The 16,355-nt window shown below is 43.4% G+C and overlaps 1 pseudogene; it reads right to left on the minus strand.

Annotated features, from left to right (window-relative positions):
- Positions 1-1,136: 1,136 nt before the first annotated feature.
- Positions 1,137-15,922, minus strand: LOC105942909 (uncharacterized; annotated as a pseudogene).
- Positions 15,923-16,355: the final 433 nt, after the last annotated feature.

Here is a 16,355-nt window from a genome sequence, read left to right on the forward strand (position 1 = left end):
GCCTCTTAGTCCCTGTTCTCTATGGTCTCATCTCTGTCTTCATTATTTCTGAACCCTTGACATTATTTTTTTTAATTTTTCAAATTTTATTGAATCACCGTGAGATAGTTACAAGCTTTCATGTTTGAGTTACAATCTCACAATGATCAAACACCCACCCCTCCACCAGTGCACATTCCCCACCACCAATATCCCGGGTATACCACCCCTTTCACACCCTCCACCTGCCTCTAAGGCAGACAATATTCCCCATACTCTCTCTCTACTTTTGGGCATTATGGCTTGCAACACAGACACTGAGAGGTCATCATGTTTGGTCCATTATCTACTTTCGGCATGCATCTCCCATCCCAACTGGTTCCTCCAGCCATCATTTTCTTAGTGATCCCTTCTCTATTCCATCTGCCTGTTCTCCCCTATGCTCATGAAGCAGGATTCCAGCTATGGGGCAATCCTCCTGGCCCTTTTATCTACTATCCTTATCATGTCAGCCTTATGTTATGCTATTCTATACTCCACAAATGAGTGCAGTCCTTCTGTGTCTGTCCCTCTCTTTCTGACTCATTTCACTTAGCATGCTACTCTCCATGTCTATCCATTTATAAGCAAATTTCATGACTTCATCTCTCCTAACAGCTGCATAGTATTCCATTGTGTAGATGTACCAAAGTTTCTTTAACCTGTCATCTGTTCTAGGGCACTCGGGTTTTTCCAGATTTTGGCTATTGTGAACAGTGCTGCAATAAATATATAGGAACAGATGTCATTTTTACTGTGCTCTTTTGCATCCTCAGGATATATTCCCAGAACTGGTATTGCGGGGTCATATGGAAGCTCAATTTCTAGTTTTTGAAGGACTGTCAATATTGTTTTCCAGAAAGGCTGGACCAGTTCCCTTGACATTATTTTACATTGATACTCATTCTTTAACTGAAACATTTTCCTCCCATTGTCTTTGTACTCTTCTCAATAGTCCTGTTTCATTTTTTGTCTACTCTCGATTAATCACTCTCATTTCTTTTATTAAACCCTTAATGTTAATGTCCCATAGGATCTGTCCATATCCCTCTGTTTCTCACTCTGAATTGTCCCCTGTATCACTTGCTTCCTGAGCTATCATAGGCATTTTATTGATCTCAATTACTTGTGTCGTAGCCCTTATCATATTCTAATTTATTGTATAATTTATTTATTTGTCCTGCAGGCCCCAGCGAGAGGTTGCGGGCAACAGGTTTCAAAGCCCGGAGTCGCATGGCAGTCGCCTCTGCTGCTCCCCCTAGCTGTTGGAAAAGGTTTTGTGGCTCAGCATGGTGTTTGTGTGCACAGGTCTGACTCAAGCATGTGACACACCAGGCGCCCAGTCACTCCTTCTGGTCCTCACCTCTGGCGGTGTCAGCATCTGGAACACCCCGATCTGAGGGCAAACAGTGCCCAGAAGTCGATGTGGGAGAGACTTGACCAAGTGTGGGAGGGTGGCTGGCGACGGATCAGAGCGCCAGGCACTGCACTGGTCTCTGAGCTACACCAGAAAATGCGTCCCCTCCCCCAAACACAGCCAGAGGGGAACAAAAGATAGGGGCTATGACAGGGGGGGTGAGGGCAGGTGCTTTGGTGATGTGGCTTGGGGGTGAGGGGATAGTACAGCAGGGAGGGTGTTTGCCTTGCATGCAGCTGACCCGAGTTCAATCCCTGGCACCCCATATTGTCCCCTAAGCACCGCCAAGAGTGATTCCTGAGCACAGAGAGAGGAGGAAGCTCTGAGCACCACCAGGCATGGCTCCAAAACCAAAAAATATGTAATGTGGCTTTGGGAGGGCAGCACCTTGCGGGGCTGGTTCCGCATGCAGGTGGACCTGCTGGGGATGGGCATGAGGACCCCATGGGGTCTTCACCCCCGCCCCCCACCAATCCACACAGGCCATGTTCCCTCCTGCTCAGTGACTGCTGGAAGCTTCAGGAGATGCTATAAAGCCAAAGGCATGGCTGTAGGGGCCAGGCAGGGCTAATGCACGGGGGCGGGGGAGGGCCTCCGCGCTGCCCCACAGGGCCTGGGATCACATATGCTGGACAAGGTCCTTGGCCAGAGTGCCTGGCCCCTGACCGTATTCATAAGCTCTGGCCACAGCCTGTTGGGCAGTGCCCTGGGCTCGTGCTATCTGCCCCGCTGTGGCCCGGAGACCCAGTTTGGCCATTCCCAGGGCAGGCACCTTCCAGCCTTATCAGACTTTCAGTCTCACTTCATTGTACAAGGACTGGCATTCAAACGTGTGCCAGTGTCTTTGTTTTGCACTCCTCACTGACTATCTTTGAGTCCCAAAACTTAGGCTTCAGTACTTCCTTGTCAACAGTGAAATGATGTATAAGTGACTGACAGAGGACCCAGTGAGACAGACTGGCAGCAGCGAAGAGGATGCTCCTGCAGCCACCAAGAGTTTTATGCTGGCGGGAAAGACATATCCTGCCCCCCCACCCCAATACTGTGTAATCCCATCAATGGCCAATATCCAGAGACTATAAAACCAAGCTCCCAGAAGAGCGAGGCTGTGAAGACATCTTATAACCTAGTTCTCCCTCTCGGGAGATTCTTGCTCACATGGGAGAACCTGGCAAACTTCCTGTGATGTATTCATATGCCAAAACCACTAACAATGATGGGTCTCATTCCCCTGACCCTGAAAGAACCTCCAATGTGGCACCATTGGGAAGGACGAGTAAAGAGAGGCTTCTAAACTCCCAGGGCTGGGACGAATGGAGACATTACTGAGACCGCTCAAGAAAATTGACAATCAACGGGATGATGATTGTAAAAAATCACAAAAGTGGCGCACACAAGAGGGGGACACGCACACAGGAGGGGGGAGACGCGATGATGCATCGTGTCATTGTCGTTCCGTTGTCCTTGGGCACTCGGGGCAGCTCTCTCTCGCATGCACCACTTGCGTTCGGTTTTCTCGAGCCGAGCCGCTGTGTATGAACCGGATCAGGACGGCTCCTCCTTGTGCTCTGCTTCTGTGTGTGCCGCTGTGCTCTCTTCTGTCTGTCTCTCTGTCTCTGTATTCTCTCCTCTGGTTTCTTCCGACCTCTCTCTGTCTCCGCTTCTATGTCTTCTCTGTTCTTCTCCCATGTCTTCTCATGTGTCTCCTTCTCTGTCTCTTCTGTCTTCTTCTTCTGTCTCCTGTCAGTGCCCCCTTCTTCTTCTGTCTCCCCTCTCTTCCCCCCACAGTCTTAGTTTATATAGCAAATTACATAGGATGGTAACGCAAAGGTGGGTTGATCATTAACAAATCAACAAAGAAGGGTAAGACCATTTCTCAAGGAGATTAACAAAATCTCATCTAAGGATTTTGATGAGATTACTAGGAGATCCGCTCAAGGGTGTGGTCCAGACAAGGGTGTGTCAGGGTGTGTCCCTTTCTTCCTTTCTCAGCCAGTAATCTGCTTAAATAGTTAAAGTAAATTTACTTCTAATATTTCTAGCAATGTCATTCTGTATGAGCACAGTAAGAAATATAAACTTAAAGTTGGGTTCTTTCTGAGGACATCTCACTATGTATTCCAGACCACAGTCCTCAGGCAAGGTTAGTGTTCCTAACCCCAGCAGGGTCCTAGTCTCGTTGTTACTTTTGGATCATGACAGCATTTGTCTATGACCATGCTCTCAACTTATAGTTGAGTATTGTGGAGCTTTGGCCTGGCCCATTTCGATCCCAGAGTAGCTCACAGCTTGCCCTGGGTTTATTCCGTCCCTCGTCGTTGTCGTCGGGACCCTGTTTTTAGGGTGCTAGGAACTAAGGGCAACTGAGTTGAGAAAGCAGATGCCCGGGAGTAAATATTATTGGAGTCAATCAGCTCCCAAGTTACCAAGTATATTATTAACTGTCATCCTGTGTCCATACAGAAAGGCCATTGCTCTAAGGTAAACTAAGTTCCCTGCGGCAAGGCTAAAAGGACAAACCCCATGTTATCCTACAGATGATGATGATGATGATGATGATGATGATGATGATGATTTATTTGTCATGTTTATTGATGTCTTCTCTCATTTTACCCTGGCTAGAATGGCACCTACATGAAAGAACTGGATTTTGTTTGTTCACTACACTAACACACATATTCTGAGCACTTGAAACATTGTCTGAAACATAGTAAGTGCTCAATAAATTTTGTTTGCTAATCACTGCCTTATCTAGAAATAAAACTCCTCACTGAAATCCAAAAATTCATCTTGCCAACATCTCATTAACATGCTCCAAACTGAAGTCATTATAATTTTTCATATCAAACTTATCCTACTACCAGTGGCTCCAATTTTAGAGCATGCCACTACAAATTCGCAATGTTAACATCATTTTTAAACAATTCAGAGTTAATCAGTAATAAAATCCTATAACTTCTAAACTCCCTGATAACCTGTATTGACTATACCCTCTCTTTTTTAATTATTGTTTTTTATTTAAATTTATTTATTTTTTAATTAGTGAGTCACAGTGAGGGAACAATTACAGATTCATAAGTTTTCGTGCTTGTTTTTCCCTCATGCAATGTTTGAGAGCCCATCCCTACACCAGTGTTCATTCTCCACCACCAATGAACCCAGTATCCCTCCCACCCCCCCAATCCCATCCCTCCCACCCCACCCCACCTCTGTAGCAGGGCATTCCAATTTGATATCTCTCTTTCCTTTTGGGTGTTGTGGTTTTCAATAGGGGTATTGAGTGTTCATCCATTAAATTTATCTCCTAAACTTATTCTACTGCCATCAGTTTTCAGTACTACTATCCTAAACATTCCTGCCAGATTAATGTTCCTCAGAAAACAAATACAGTCATACCACATTTCTCTGTAAAAGGCTATAAAGTTTGATCCTCTATCTCTACTTTCCAGGTATAATGATCTCATCACTGACAACTTCAAGTCTTTTGAGAGGTGGTCACACCCAGCAATGCTCAAGGGTTCCTCCTGGCTCTTCACTAAAGAAAGACTCCTGGTGGTTATCGGTGGATCATATGAAATACAGGGATGGAACCTTGGCCAGCTTCCTGCAAGGTAAACACTCTACCTGGTGTAGCATTTCTCTGACCCCAACTCCAGGGAGTTTTTGAATGGGAGAAAGCAAATGCCCCTCCCCTCCAGGTAGGCCAGGAAACCTCCACACCTGACTTCCTTCACCATGTCAAGAGGTACAAACATATGCATGTATTTTATTATCTCAGCCCTCAATTCCCTTTATTGTTGTAATAACTGGGTGATTCAACACACATTTGGCTGTGATGCTCACTCACGTTTACCTGTGGTGTTGCAGGTGTTGAGCATCAGTTTAGGTTGCTTGCACATTTGGTCGCAGAGCTCAGTGATTTCTAACTCCTTTACTGTGGTGCTTAAATATATGCTCACTGGGGATTGCTCACATAATCAAGACATAAACATTATTTGGGCCATAGAGAGTGTACAGTGGGAAGGCACGTGCCTTGAATGTTGCCAACCAGGGTTCAATTCCTGGCATTCCATATGGTACCTTGAATGATTCCTAATTGTAGAGCCAGTAATAAGGTGTGAACACTGCTGGGTATGCCCCCTGCAAATACATAAACTTTGTAGCTGAGACACTTACTGGGAATATGTTCCATAATTTTATACATGCAGATGAATCTCTATGGCAGAAAGGCAAAGTTTAGCCTGAGTAATATCAGGCTCAAATTCATGGGTAGTTAGTATATTGATGAATGATTTGAGGGAGACACAAACATTCATTCCTAAACACTGGCTTTTGCTTAGGGGCTTCTGTTCATGGCTATCATTATGATGATTTGAAATTTTAAGGTCTATACTTATTTTTATCCAAAGAACCTTTACACCAACTTTATAAGAAATATATTGTAGAATTTTAATCTCTGTGTTAGATTACTTATAATTAGGTGTTTTGCCTTCTATAACCATTCTAGATGACAATAAAGACAAAAATGCATTTGTGGTGTTTCCATGAAATTAGGAGCCTCTAACAATCTAATTAGTCAAAGGGGAGAGGTTCATAGGTTACTGCCAATGTGTTCTTTACCATTTAAGTTGAAATGGCCAAGTATTGTCATCACTGAGATGAAAAATTTTATTTATAGAAAGTCTAAGCCTTTTGCATAGTATAAGAAGAGTAAAAGAAGTATCTCTCCAAACACATTTTGTAACTGAAACACTACTCAACTAATTTTACTGTATTCTAGCAAATTCCTATCCATGCCTACATCCAGGACCTCCCAACTTCTTTGTCTCTGTTCCAAATTTTACCTAGCCTTGAATTTTCTGTTTTCATACAAAAATCTAACACTCCCATTAAAATAGAACTAAATTTACACCTTATTCAAGTTGGTATCCCTAACAATTTCAGTCAAAATCCGTTTCCCTTCCCTTATAAACATAGAGCTCTTTGATAGAGTCAGCTTTATATCAGAATAGAGTTCAAGAATAATTTCCTCTGAGAGTGGGAGATCCTGGAAGTCAGTGATTGTATTTCACTTTGCTCTCTGTGCCTACCTCTCCCAACCTCTCATTTATTTATCAAATATCTTACTAAATATCAAATACTTATTGAATCACATTTGACTGAGTAATCAAAATTTAAAATCTATTTGAGACTATAATTTTCAGTCCCTATCTGGTAACAAAATTTGGATGGCAGTATAATAGTGGGAAAAAAACCACTGGCTTTGGCAACAGTCCAAACCTTGAAACTCCCTATCTGTGTCGATCTAGGAAAATAAATTCACTCTGTGCCTCCATTTTCCAAACTTTGTATATAATAGAGATGACCTCTAATAAATTGTTGGAAGGAATAAATGATAAATGAGTGCTAATAACAATGGGCACACACAAGCTTTAATTCTATTCCTTTTATGTAGTTGGCAAAGACCCAATACAAAAAAAAATGATAACTAATGTTAACTAAGCCAAGCCATTGAAGGTTTCTAAGCTGTAAGTGTCCAAATGAATTCATTTACTGAGCCCTTACTGCTTTTCTAGCACTGTGGAAAGTCCTAGAAGGAAAATGAAGGACTACAGAAAAATGAATCTGCTTTCAGAAAATTAACAATCTACTGAGAAAGTCAAGGCAATAATGAGGCAAATCAAAAAGGCAAATCAAAAATCCCAGAAGGTATATATGTTAAGTGACCAAAGGTAAACTGATCATGTGAGAGGTATTTGGTGGAGAAACAAACCATAAAAGGTTAATAGACTTGGAGAAAAGGTAGGTGTCCTTTGAAGAATAAGTTGAGGCATAATGAAAGGAAGGAAATATGATCATTCCTGTCTGAAGAAATGGCATGCAAACCTCTGGGAATAAGGGCAGATTCAGTGGACTTCGAGAATGGACAGGCACTACAGTGGATCCCTGAAAATTCCTTAAGAGGTAGGGAGGGGTTTTGTAGAGTGGTCAGAGGCCTTAACCGACAGATTCAGTGTACCATCACTAGTCACTAACAAAGAGTAATCTCTGCGTATCCTGCCTGGAAAACTGATTTCCAGTTTGAATAATATTACTCATCAGGCCATGCCCTGCAGCTATATAGAGCTTGCTTTAACTAGCTTGGGCCACTGTGAGAGACTGGGAGTTTAGTCAATTGCCTCAGCCTCCAAAATCAAGGAGTCTCTGGGCCCGTTGTGCCTGAAGACAGTGACAGGTGACACCTTTCCCCACTGTAGCTGCCCTTTCAGCAAGTTAGTGACCAAGTCCTTTATAAGAACAATGAAGCTGCCCCAGATCATTCAATGCAGAAAGACAAGAGCAAAGCTCTTCTCTGCTCCTCTCCAACTCCTGGCTGCTCAAGTCATGTTACACCCAGGGAACTGAAGCCAAACACACGAAGCTTATCAGGAGAGTCCCAGAATAACTTGCTGTCAATGGCTCTAGGACAGGAGGCTCACTTCTCTTATTTTTCTGGGATAGGGGTGGGAGTCAAGCTGACTGATTTCCTGCTGACTTTGCTAAGCTCTAACAATAATAAAGACAGGCCTCCACGAGTGTTGTCCTGAAGAATTAAATGGGGGGACAAAATATGTATGGAGAGACAGATTCCTCCTCTATTGACTGAGTGAGCAGGAAAGAGGAACTGGGAATGAGGGAAGTCTGGGGTGGTTTGCTCTGTGAACATATCTGGACTTAGTCAGCACTGCGAATCCCAAGTTCTTTGTAGACCAACAACAACATAGCAAGGACTCCATATCAGGAAAACTCAAGTGCTCATCAGTTCACTCCATTAACTGTTGCCCGTTCTCCCCCCAGGGGCCTCCAGAACTGTTTATTTTGTTAGAGGAGGGGAATCTGGATGTCAGTGCATTTGCATTCTTTGGTGCCAAACAAAACCATGTTACAGTGCCTTGAAGAGTTACCGGGAAGGTTGACAATTTAGGGTTGGGGTTTGGGGACCATATGTTGTAAATGAATCGATGTATTTTCTTATTTCCATGGCAAGTACAATGTTTACCTCAGGGATAGTGGTTACTGTGAGGAAGGATAGGAATATCATCTTAGTTCTGGTCAGTAGGCCTGCTTCTATTGATTGAGAAATTTGCATCATTTTAACAGTCTTGTGTATATTATATTGTGTTTTCTTAATTTTTTCCAATTTGTTTTGAAACTGGAAAATGTAGCCAGAGAAAAACCATAAAGGAAGAAGCTGCAGCTTCAGCAGGAGCCTGGTATCCCTCAAGAAGCAAGGATGCAGTTCCTTTGCTTGGTTGGGAAACAGATGGTGTTTTATGCCTGAAACAATCAGCACCGCCTCTCTATCAGTGCCCCTAACCTTCCCCACCTGTGTGAAACCTAATCAGTGCCTAATGAACATACTTGGAGCTGTCTGGATAGAATTAGTCCCAGTAGGAGCCGGCCTTCAGGTACCAGGAACTCTGTTAAAGCAATGTAGCTACAAAAGACAAGAAATCTTTACTTGAGGGCTAATTAAATAAAGGTCTGCCACTGCTAAATGTGTGTTGTTTTCCTCTTCCAGAAAGTAGACAAGACTCAGTGTACTCCACTGTTAATCTAATGCTGATCTCCTCACTGCAACTAATGAGCAAGGGTTTGTATTTTGAATTTCTTCAAAATACCTAACGCTAAATGCCTTTTCAGTGATTTAAGTAATCTAACTCTTCATGGGGGCTGCTTTCCTTGGATCATACTTTGTTCTGTGCAGATGTGTACACACCAGTGATGGCAATAGGCTAAAGGGCTGGTTCCCACCCCCTTCTCTGACAAATCAATGATTTCCGCCCCCCCCCAGTGAATGAAGAGGACGTTAACCTGGATTGTTTGCTTAAATAAGTACATACACAGTCACACATACACATGTGTGTTATTGTTATACAATTGTTATTGACACATCTAAAGTGAAATTCCATTTATCTCTAAGCCAGAGGTTAGAAAACGGGAATACTTTGGCCAAATCTTGGCTGTGGCATTTTGGTTTGATCAGGAAAGTTTTATCAGAACACATGCATGCCTTTCATTTGAATATAGCTTATGGATCACTTCAATTGTCATTTTTCATCCCATTGATCTTCAATTTGCTCCAGAGGGTGCCAGTAACATCTCTATTCATCCCTGTCGTGTGCTAGTGTAGCCCAATGGTATCTGCTCACTACAGGAACACAAAGGGCCTCAAAATGCTCGTTCAGGGTTTTGTTGAAGAAGTCTGACCATCTTGTAGTTGGGCAGCCACATGGTCTTTTGATGTCCCGTGGAATCCAGTCGGTAAAGCTCTAGTCCAGCTTTCTTCCTTCCTTCCTTCCCTCCTTTCTTTCTTTCTTCCTTCCTTCCCTCCTTTCTTTCTTTCTTCCTTCCTTCCTTCTTTCCTTCCTTCCTTCCTTCCTTCTTTTCTTTCTTTCTCTTTCTTTCTTTCTTTCTTTCTTTCTTTCTTTCTTTCTTTCTTTCTTTCTTTCTTTCTTTCTTTCTTTCTTTCTTTCTTTTTCTTCCTTCCTTCCTTCCTTCCTTCCTTCCTTCCTTCCTTCCTTCCTTCCTTCCTCCTTCCTTCCTTCCTTCCTTCCTTTCTTTCTTTCTTTCTTTCTTTCTTTCTTTCTTTCTTTCTTTCTTTCTTTCTTTCTTTCTTCCTTCCTTCCTTCCTTCCTTCCTTCCTTCCTTCCTTCCTTCCTTCCTTCCTTCCTTCCTTCCTTCTTTCTTTCTTTCTTTCTTTCTTTCTTTCTTTCTTTCTTTCTTTCTTTCTTTCTTTCTTTCTTTCTTTCTTTCTTTCTTTCTTTCTTTTTGCTTTTTGGGCCACACCCAGAGATGCACAGGGGTTACTCATGGCTCTGAACTCATGAATTACCCCCTGGCAGTGCTCACGGGACCACATGGGATGCTGGTAACCAAACCCCGGTTGGCCTCGAGCAAGGCAAATGCCCCAGCCGCTGTGCTATTTCTCCAGCCCCAGCCCCTCTAATTTTTGATGCCTTGGCAAACAAGACAGTGTCCTTGATTCTCGATCGTTGACAGAGGTTGGAACCCCGGATTCCTTCTCTCACTTGAGTGAAATGTGATATTCCAAGCATAGCTCTTTCCATTCCTCTTTGGGATACTCAAATAGTGTTCTCATCCTGTTTTCGTAGGGCCCAGGTCTCTGAGGCGTATATTAGTGCAGGAAGAACAGTGGACTCAAAAAGATGTGCCATAGCTGGAGGTTCTTTGTCCTCCTTGACAACTTATTCGATGCTCTTGAAGATGTTCCACGCTACTCTCTTCCTCCTGCGCAGTTCTGGCACAAGTCATTCCTCATGTTGAGTTCTCGACCCAGGTACACATAGCTGCTGCATTCAGAGATGTTCGTTCCGTTGAGATCAAATGAAACACCAGAGACTAGTTTGTTTTTCATGAACATTGTCTTGGTGAGATTCAGCTGCAGTCCGACCTTTCCACACTCGCGGTCGAAGTCGGCCAGCATTTGTGCTGCTTGGCTAATGTTTGGTGTTATTAGAACAATATCATCAGCGAAGCAGAGGCGGTATAGTTGCTGATCATCTATCCTCACTCCCATTCCTTCCATTCCAGTTGTTGCATGACATTCTCAAGGGTGGCACTGAAGTGTTCCAGTGAAATGGCATCACCCAGCCAAACCTTTCTCTTTACATCAATGATCACTTCCTTATAGAATGGTGAGATCCTGGTGGTGAATCCGTAATATAGCTCGCAGACGATCTTGATGTACTGAGTTTGAACACCCTGTTTGACTAGGGCTTTGATAACTGCTTCAGTCTCAACAGAATCAAAGGCCTTCTTTAAATCATGAATGTTAGATAGAGTGGCATCTTGAACTCTCCTGAAACTTCAATGAGCTGGGTCACTGTGTGGATATGGTCGATCGTGCTGAATCCTTTTTGGAACCCGACTTGCTCGCATGGTTGTCCTTTAGTGTTCTGCCTGTAGATGACGGACAAAAGGCAGATTGGGCGATAGTTGCCGATGTCGTGGATGTCATTCTTCTTGTACAACAGAATGGTCTTACTGGTTTTCCATTTGGGATGGAACCTTGCATTCGGACAGGTAGCATTTGATGAGCTGAGCCAGTGTATTGATGAGTACTGGAGGCAGATTCTTCAGGTGTTCAAGTCTGACCTTGTCTAGACCAGGTGCCGTACGCATCTTTACTGACAAAATAGCGTGTCTTATTTTGGAAGGGAGGACATTGGGAATGACATATCCATCCTGCGGAATTTGGTATGTGGGCAGGTGGATGTGGCTGTCGAAGAGATCCTCGTAAAAGTTGTGAAGAATCCTCTCCATTGCCCTTCTGGAAGATGTGATATATCGATCAGGACGTAGGAGGGCAGTCATCTTGGTCTTGTAGTTGGCGAAGGACAGGCAAGCATTGTGAATACTTTTCCTGGCTTCTGCTGCATTGGCCAGCACTGCTGTTCTTCTTTCTTTGAGGTCTTCCTTTATTGCTTTTCTACACAGCTTTACAAGCTTAGACATTAGCTTGTCATTGCCTGAGGCAATCGTGCCAAGTCACGTTGGCAAAGGAGCTCGAGAGTTTCCAAAGACAGGTATCTGTGGTTTTTACACTCTCAGCATTCCTTGCACAGTCATGGAGGTGCTGAATCAGTCGAACATATTCCTCGTCGATGTTGTCAAAAACAGCATCTTCCCACATTGCAGCCATAATGCCAAAGAGCTCCCAGTTGGTGGTCATTCTGGGAGTTCTCTTCTTAAACTTAAACACTGCAGTCCTTTCTCCCTGCTCTGTGAAGTAGAATTTTTCACGAAGGAGATCGTGGTCTGATCCTGTTTGGAATTTTGGGCCAACAGCCACATCAGTCAGGCAAAACCATCCATCGAATATGATGTGGTCAATTTCTTTGTGGAACTGTCCACCGGGGGACTCCCATGTCCAAAGTTTAGATTCGGCCTTCTGAAACTGTGAGTTACCATGGATGGTCTTGGTTAACATGACGAACTCAGATAGTCTCTCACCCTGTTCATTCCATTCTAGGCTGTGGGTCCCAATATGGAGTTCTTTGGGCAACCTTCTCAGTCCTATCTTGACATTGAAATCACCGACAATGAACTTGTAGAAGGTGTAGTCTTCTTTATAGAACTTCTCCAGCTCCATGTAGAATTTCTCAATTTCTTCTTCATTGTAGTTGGATGTTGGTGCATAGACAATGAAGATAGAAACTGCCAGCAGTGAGCCACATCTATTCAAGCATTATCGTCCGATTCGGGTTGTTAAGCATTTGGATGAATCAATGTTCATAGCCAAGTTCGTTTTGACAAGGACACTGACGTCACCAACACCTCTGTTGTTACATGTTCCGAGGAACAGTTCTTCTTCAGTGTCGAAAATGGCATGATGTGATCGTTGCCTTATTGTTTTGGTCAGACCAATGATGCTGTACTTGATCTTCTGTGCTTGCACCATCAGGTCCTCGATAGATGCTTCTGATGCAAGCATACATGCGTTGAAAGTACACAGTCATTTTAGTCCTACTTCATTTTGGCAGTTTAGTTTGTCCCTGAGATTTTATCAGCGTCTCCTTGCTCATCCTTCTTAACCTTGCCGTATTGCAGGCTCTTTCAGTGTCATGCAAATGAGGCCCATTGTTGTTACCATTTTTGGCATATCGAGTACGCCACGGGTATCTTGCCAGACACTGCCATATGGGCGGGGTACTCTCGGTATCTTGCCAGGCTCTCCGAGAGGGGTAGAAGCTTTTAGGGAGGCTTCTAATTGATCTTACAGGTGTTCCTGTGTCTCACACTATATTTGAACCCATCAAATATGGTGCGGAAATTATGGAAAATGTGTATTAAGTGTCTTGTGGTATGGCACGCAAGTCTGCGATGCTACCTGGAGCGTGGCGGTGGCTGAGTAGTGGAGGTCGTCTGTTGAGCTATTTATCTAGCGCCAGTAGGGTTTGTCGTCTGGGTTTGATCCCTGGGGCTCTGGAGATTGGAGGAGGCAGAAGAGGATCTTATTTCCAGGTCTCATTGAGCCTGGAGTCCAAGGTCGAAAAGTTCTGCTTTACTTGGTACTGTGGGGCTTCACTCATGCGTGAGGTTCAGCCCAAGTGTCCAGAAAGCAGCCTGGAGCAGTGGTGGCTTGGTAATGGAGGTTATGGATACTTTCCCATTTTAATAGTGAAAGTTAAGAAATTGTAACAGCTACTTCATCCATCTTTTATTGGACATAAAGAAATTGAGGTATATATCCACAATGGGATACGATGCAGCTGTAAGAAAAGATTCAGTTTGCTGCAACCTGGATAAAACTGGAGGGAATCATGGTAAATGAAACATTCAGAGGTAGAAAAACAAATACTGGATGATCACACTCATCTGTGATAGAGACAAAATGAGGGAATAGAAAGTATTAAACAATTACAAACATTTAGTCTTGGATTATAAAACTCACATTATCAGGAAGAACCATGAGTGGTGGGGAGGGATTAAGACACTAGTGAAGTGTTTCAGGCACTTTGGTGGTGGTGGTGGTGGTATACAGTTCCTGCTGAATTTTGTACACCAATACCATAAATGTTTTCACTATTTTCACCATGTTACCAAAAATATTAAACAGTTTACAAAACAAATTGTGGCAGAGACATTATGATGTACAAAACATGAAATATTTACCTAGCCCTTTAGAGAAGAAGTTTGCTGACATCTGTGCTAAGTCTTTGTGTTATATAGTATTAGTTGAGCTATGCTATTCTTTCTTTTAATCTACTGATATTTATAATTATTTTGGGCTTTGGGGGTCATACTCAGTGGCTTCTGAGGTAACTCCTGGCTCTGCACTCAGGAATCACTCCTGACAGTGCTTCAGGGACCGCATGGCATACCAGGGATTGAATTTGTGTCAGCTTCATGCAAAGCAAACATCTAAACCACAGTAATATCACTCCTGCCCAATATTTATAATTTGAAGATTTAGTGGATGTTTATATTAAAAAATCCCTAAGTACTTTTTCGACCTTGATTCACAATAGCCAAAAACCTTAAAAACTATACCGGTGAGAGTCTGGGATAATAATACAGAAGGTAGGGAACTTGCCTTGCATGCACCCGTGCAGGTTTGATCAATGGTGACACATATTTCCTGATCCCAGGTAGGAGTTATTACTGAGTAAAGAACCTAAAATTAGTCCTACGAACCACCAGAGAGATCCAAAATCAAAATAAATAAAGCAATGAGAGACCGGGGATATAATTGGTAGAGTACACGTCAAGCATGTACAAGGTCCTGGCTTTTTTCTCCCTCACTACATGGACCCCTGAGCTTCACTGGGTGTGGCATCTATAAATCAAATCAAACAAAATAAAGCCATGACTATTCCCTATGTTCCTTAACCAGATTCAGTAGGGACTGGAGCTTATCTATTGTGCTCTAGTTCACTTGCCAATGGGATGGGGGAATCTGAAATGTTCCCCTACAGATTTGAGACACAAAAATAACTTGGATCACTTCTAGTAGGAAATGTAGATGAGAGTGATAATACAGAAGACAAAAACCTAGTAATTATAAAGGAGTCCTTTGACTCAAACACTCTGCTTTGTATTTTTTCTCGAAACAACCTTAGAAGTCTCAATATTGGGGTAGGGAAGGCTCACCCACAGCTTTAGCTAATATGGCCTGAAAGAACAGTTTTAAAAATTGTTCCCTATTTATTTTGTTGGACTATGGAGAGAAAGAAATACAGCCATATCACATTCATAAAAATGATCATCTGTGGAATACTATTAAATAACTTCATTCAGAAATAAATTCAAGTACGTTTTAGACGCAGCAAGTTATATTTCCAGGCAAGAAAAAAAAATTGCACCTTGCATGAAACTCTAGAGATAGTTGTTAACTTTATTTCTCTAAACCACGATGAGAATCTTCCATAAATATGGAAATGACTTTTTCTTTAAATCAAGGAAATAATCACAATGAGAGAGAAGAGGAGGAAGGGTCAGAGTGAAGAGGAGGAGGGGAAAAAATGGCAGTGGCACAGCATCAAGCACTGGAGGTACGGCGGCTCTCAGGACTCTCAACAGTCAATGGGGCCACAAAATTTATACGTGAGTGAACATGGTGCCCCTTGGATATTCTAGCTCAGAGTGAGCGCCATTACATGAAACCAGCTGGTCACCCAAAGTGAAACACTGACCTGGAGTAGGATGTGTGAGGATGGCCGTGGCATATGACTGCCAGCTGGCAGAAGTCCTGCAGTTCTCAGTGCTATGGGAGGAAGCAGGTTTTTGAGGGGTCTGAACTAGCTCTTCAGATCTACACTGCAGAGTACCAGTGTTGAGGTCCCCACCATGGGGTCCTGGTGATTCGCTGGTGGGGCGGCCCTGTTGCTGTTTCCTTGCCAGACCAGCCCGCGCCACCCGCAGCATATTATGGAGGAAATCCTCTCTGAGAGCCAACAATCTGGAGACTGAAGATGGGGGCATACCCCCACTGGTCAGGTCCTGCTGGACTGGGGCTGCAAGACCGCAGTGCCAGAATGCTCAAGCCTGTGTACTGTAGCAGCTTTGAACCCAGTTCTGGTCCCAGCCTGGCCCACTGATGCTGTTGCTACTGGGGCTCAGAGGGTGCAGCACTGCCATTGAGTCAAACTGGACCTATGGGGCGAGTGTATCAGCAGCCTGATGGTGCCCTCAGCTTACTGACACCCCCAAATTGCCACTGTGCCTCTGGCCAGACACCAACAACTCAGAACCAAATTTCCTGAAAAATTAAACATCCAAAAGTTCAGTATGTGGGAGCCATGCTCACAAACCACCTCCAGATCAGCCATAAATGCTCACTTAATGGCAGTGCTTCAGAGACACAGAAATAAATCTTGAAAGAGATCAGAAGGCACAATTAATCTTGGACCCAAAC

The sequence above is a fragment of the Sorex araneus genome, chromosome X, assembly GCF_027595985.1.
Source record: "Sorex araneus isolate mSorAra2 chromosome X, mSorAra2.pri, whole genome shotgun sequence".
In the NCBI taxonomy this organism is placed as follows: domain Eukaryota; kingdom Metazoa; phylum Chordata; class Mammalia; order Eulipotyphla; family Soricidae; genus Sorex; species Sorex araneus.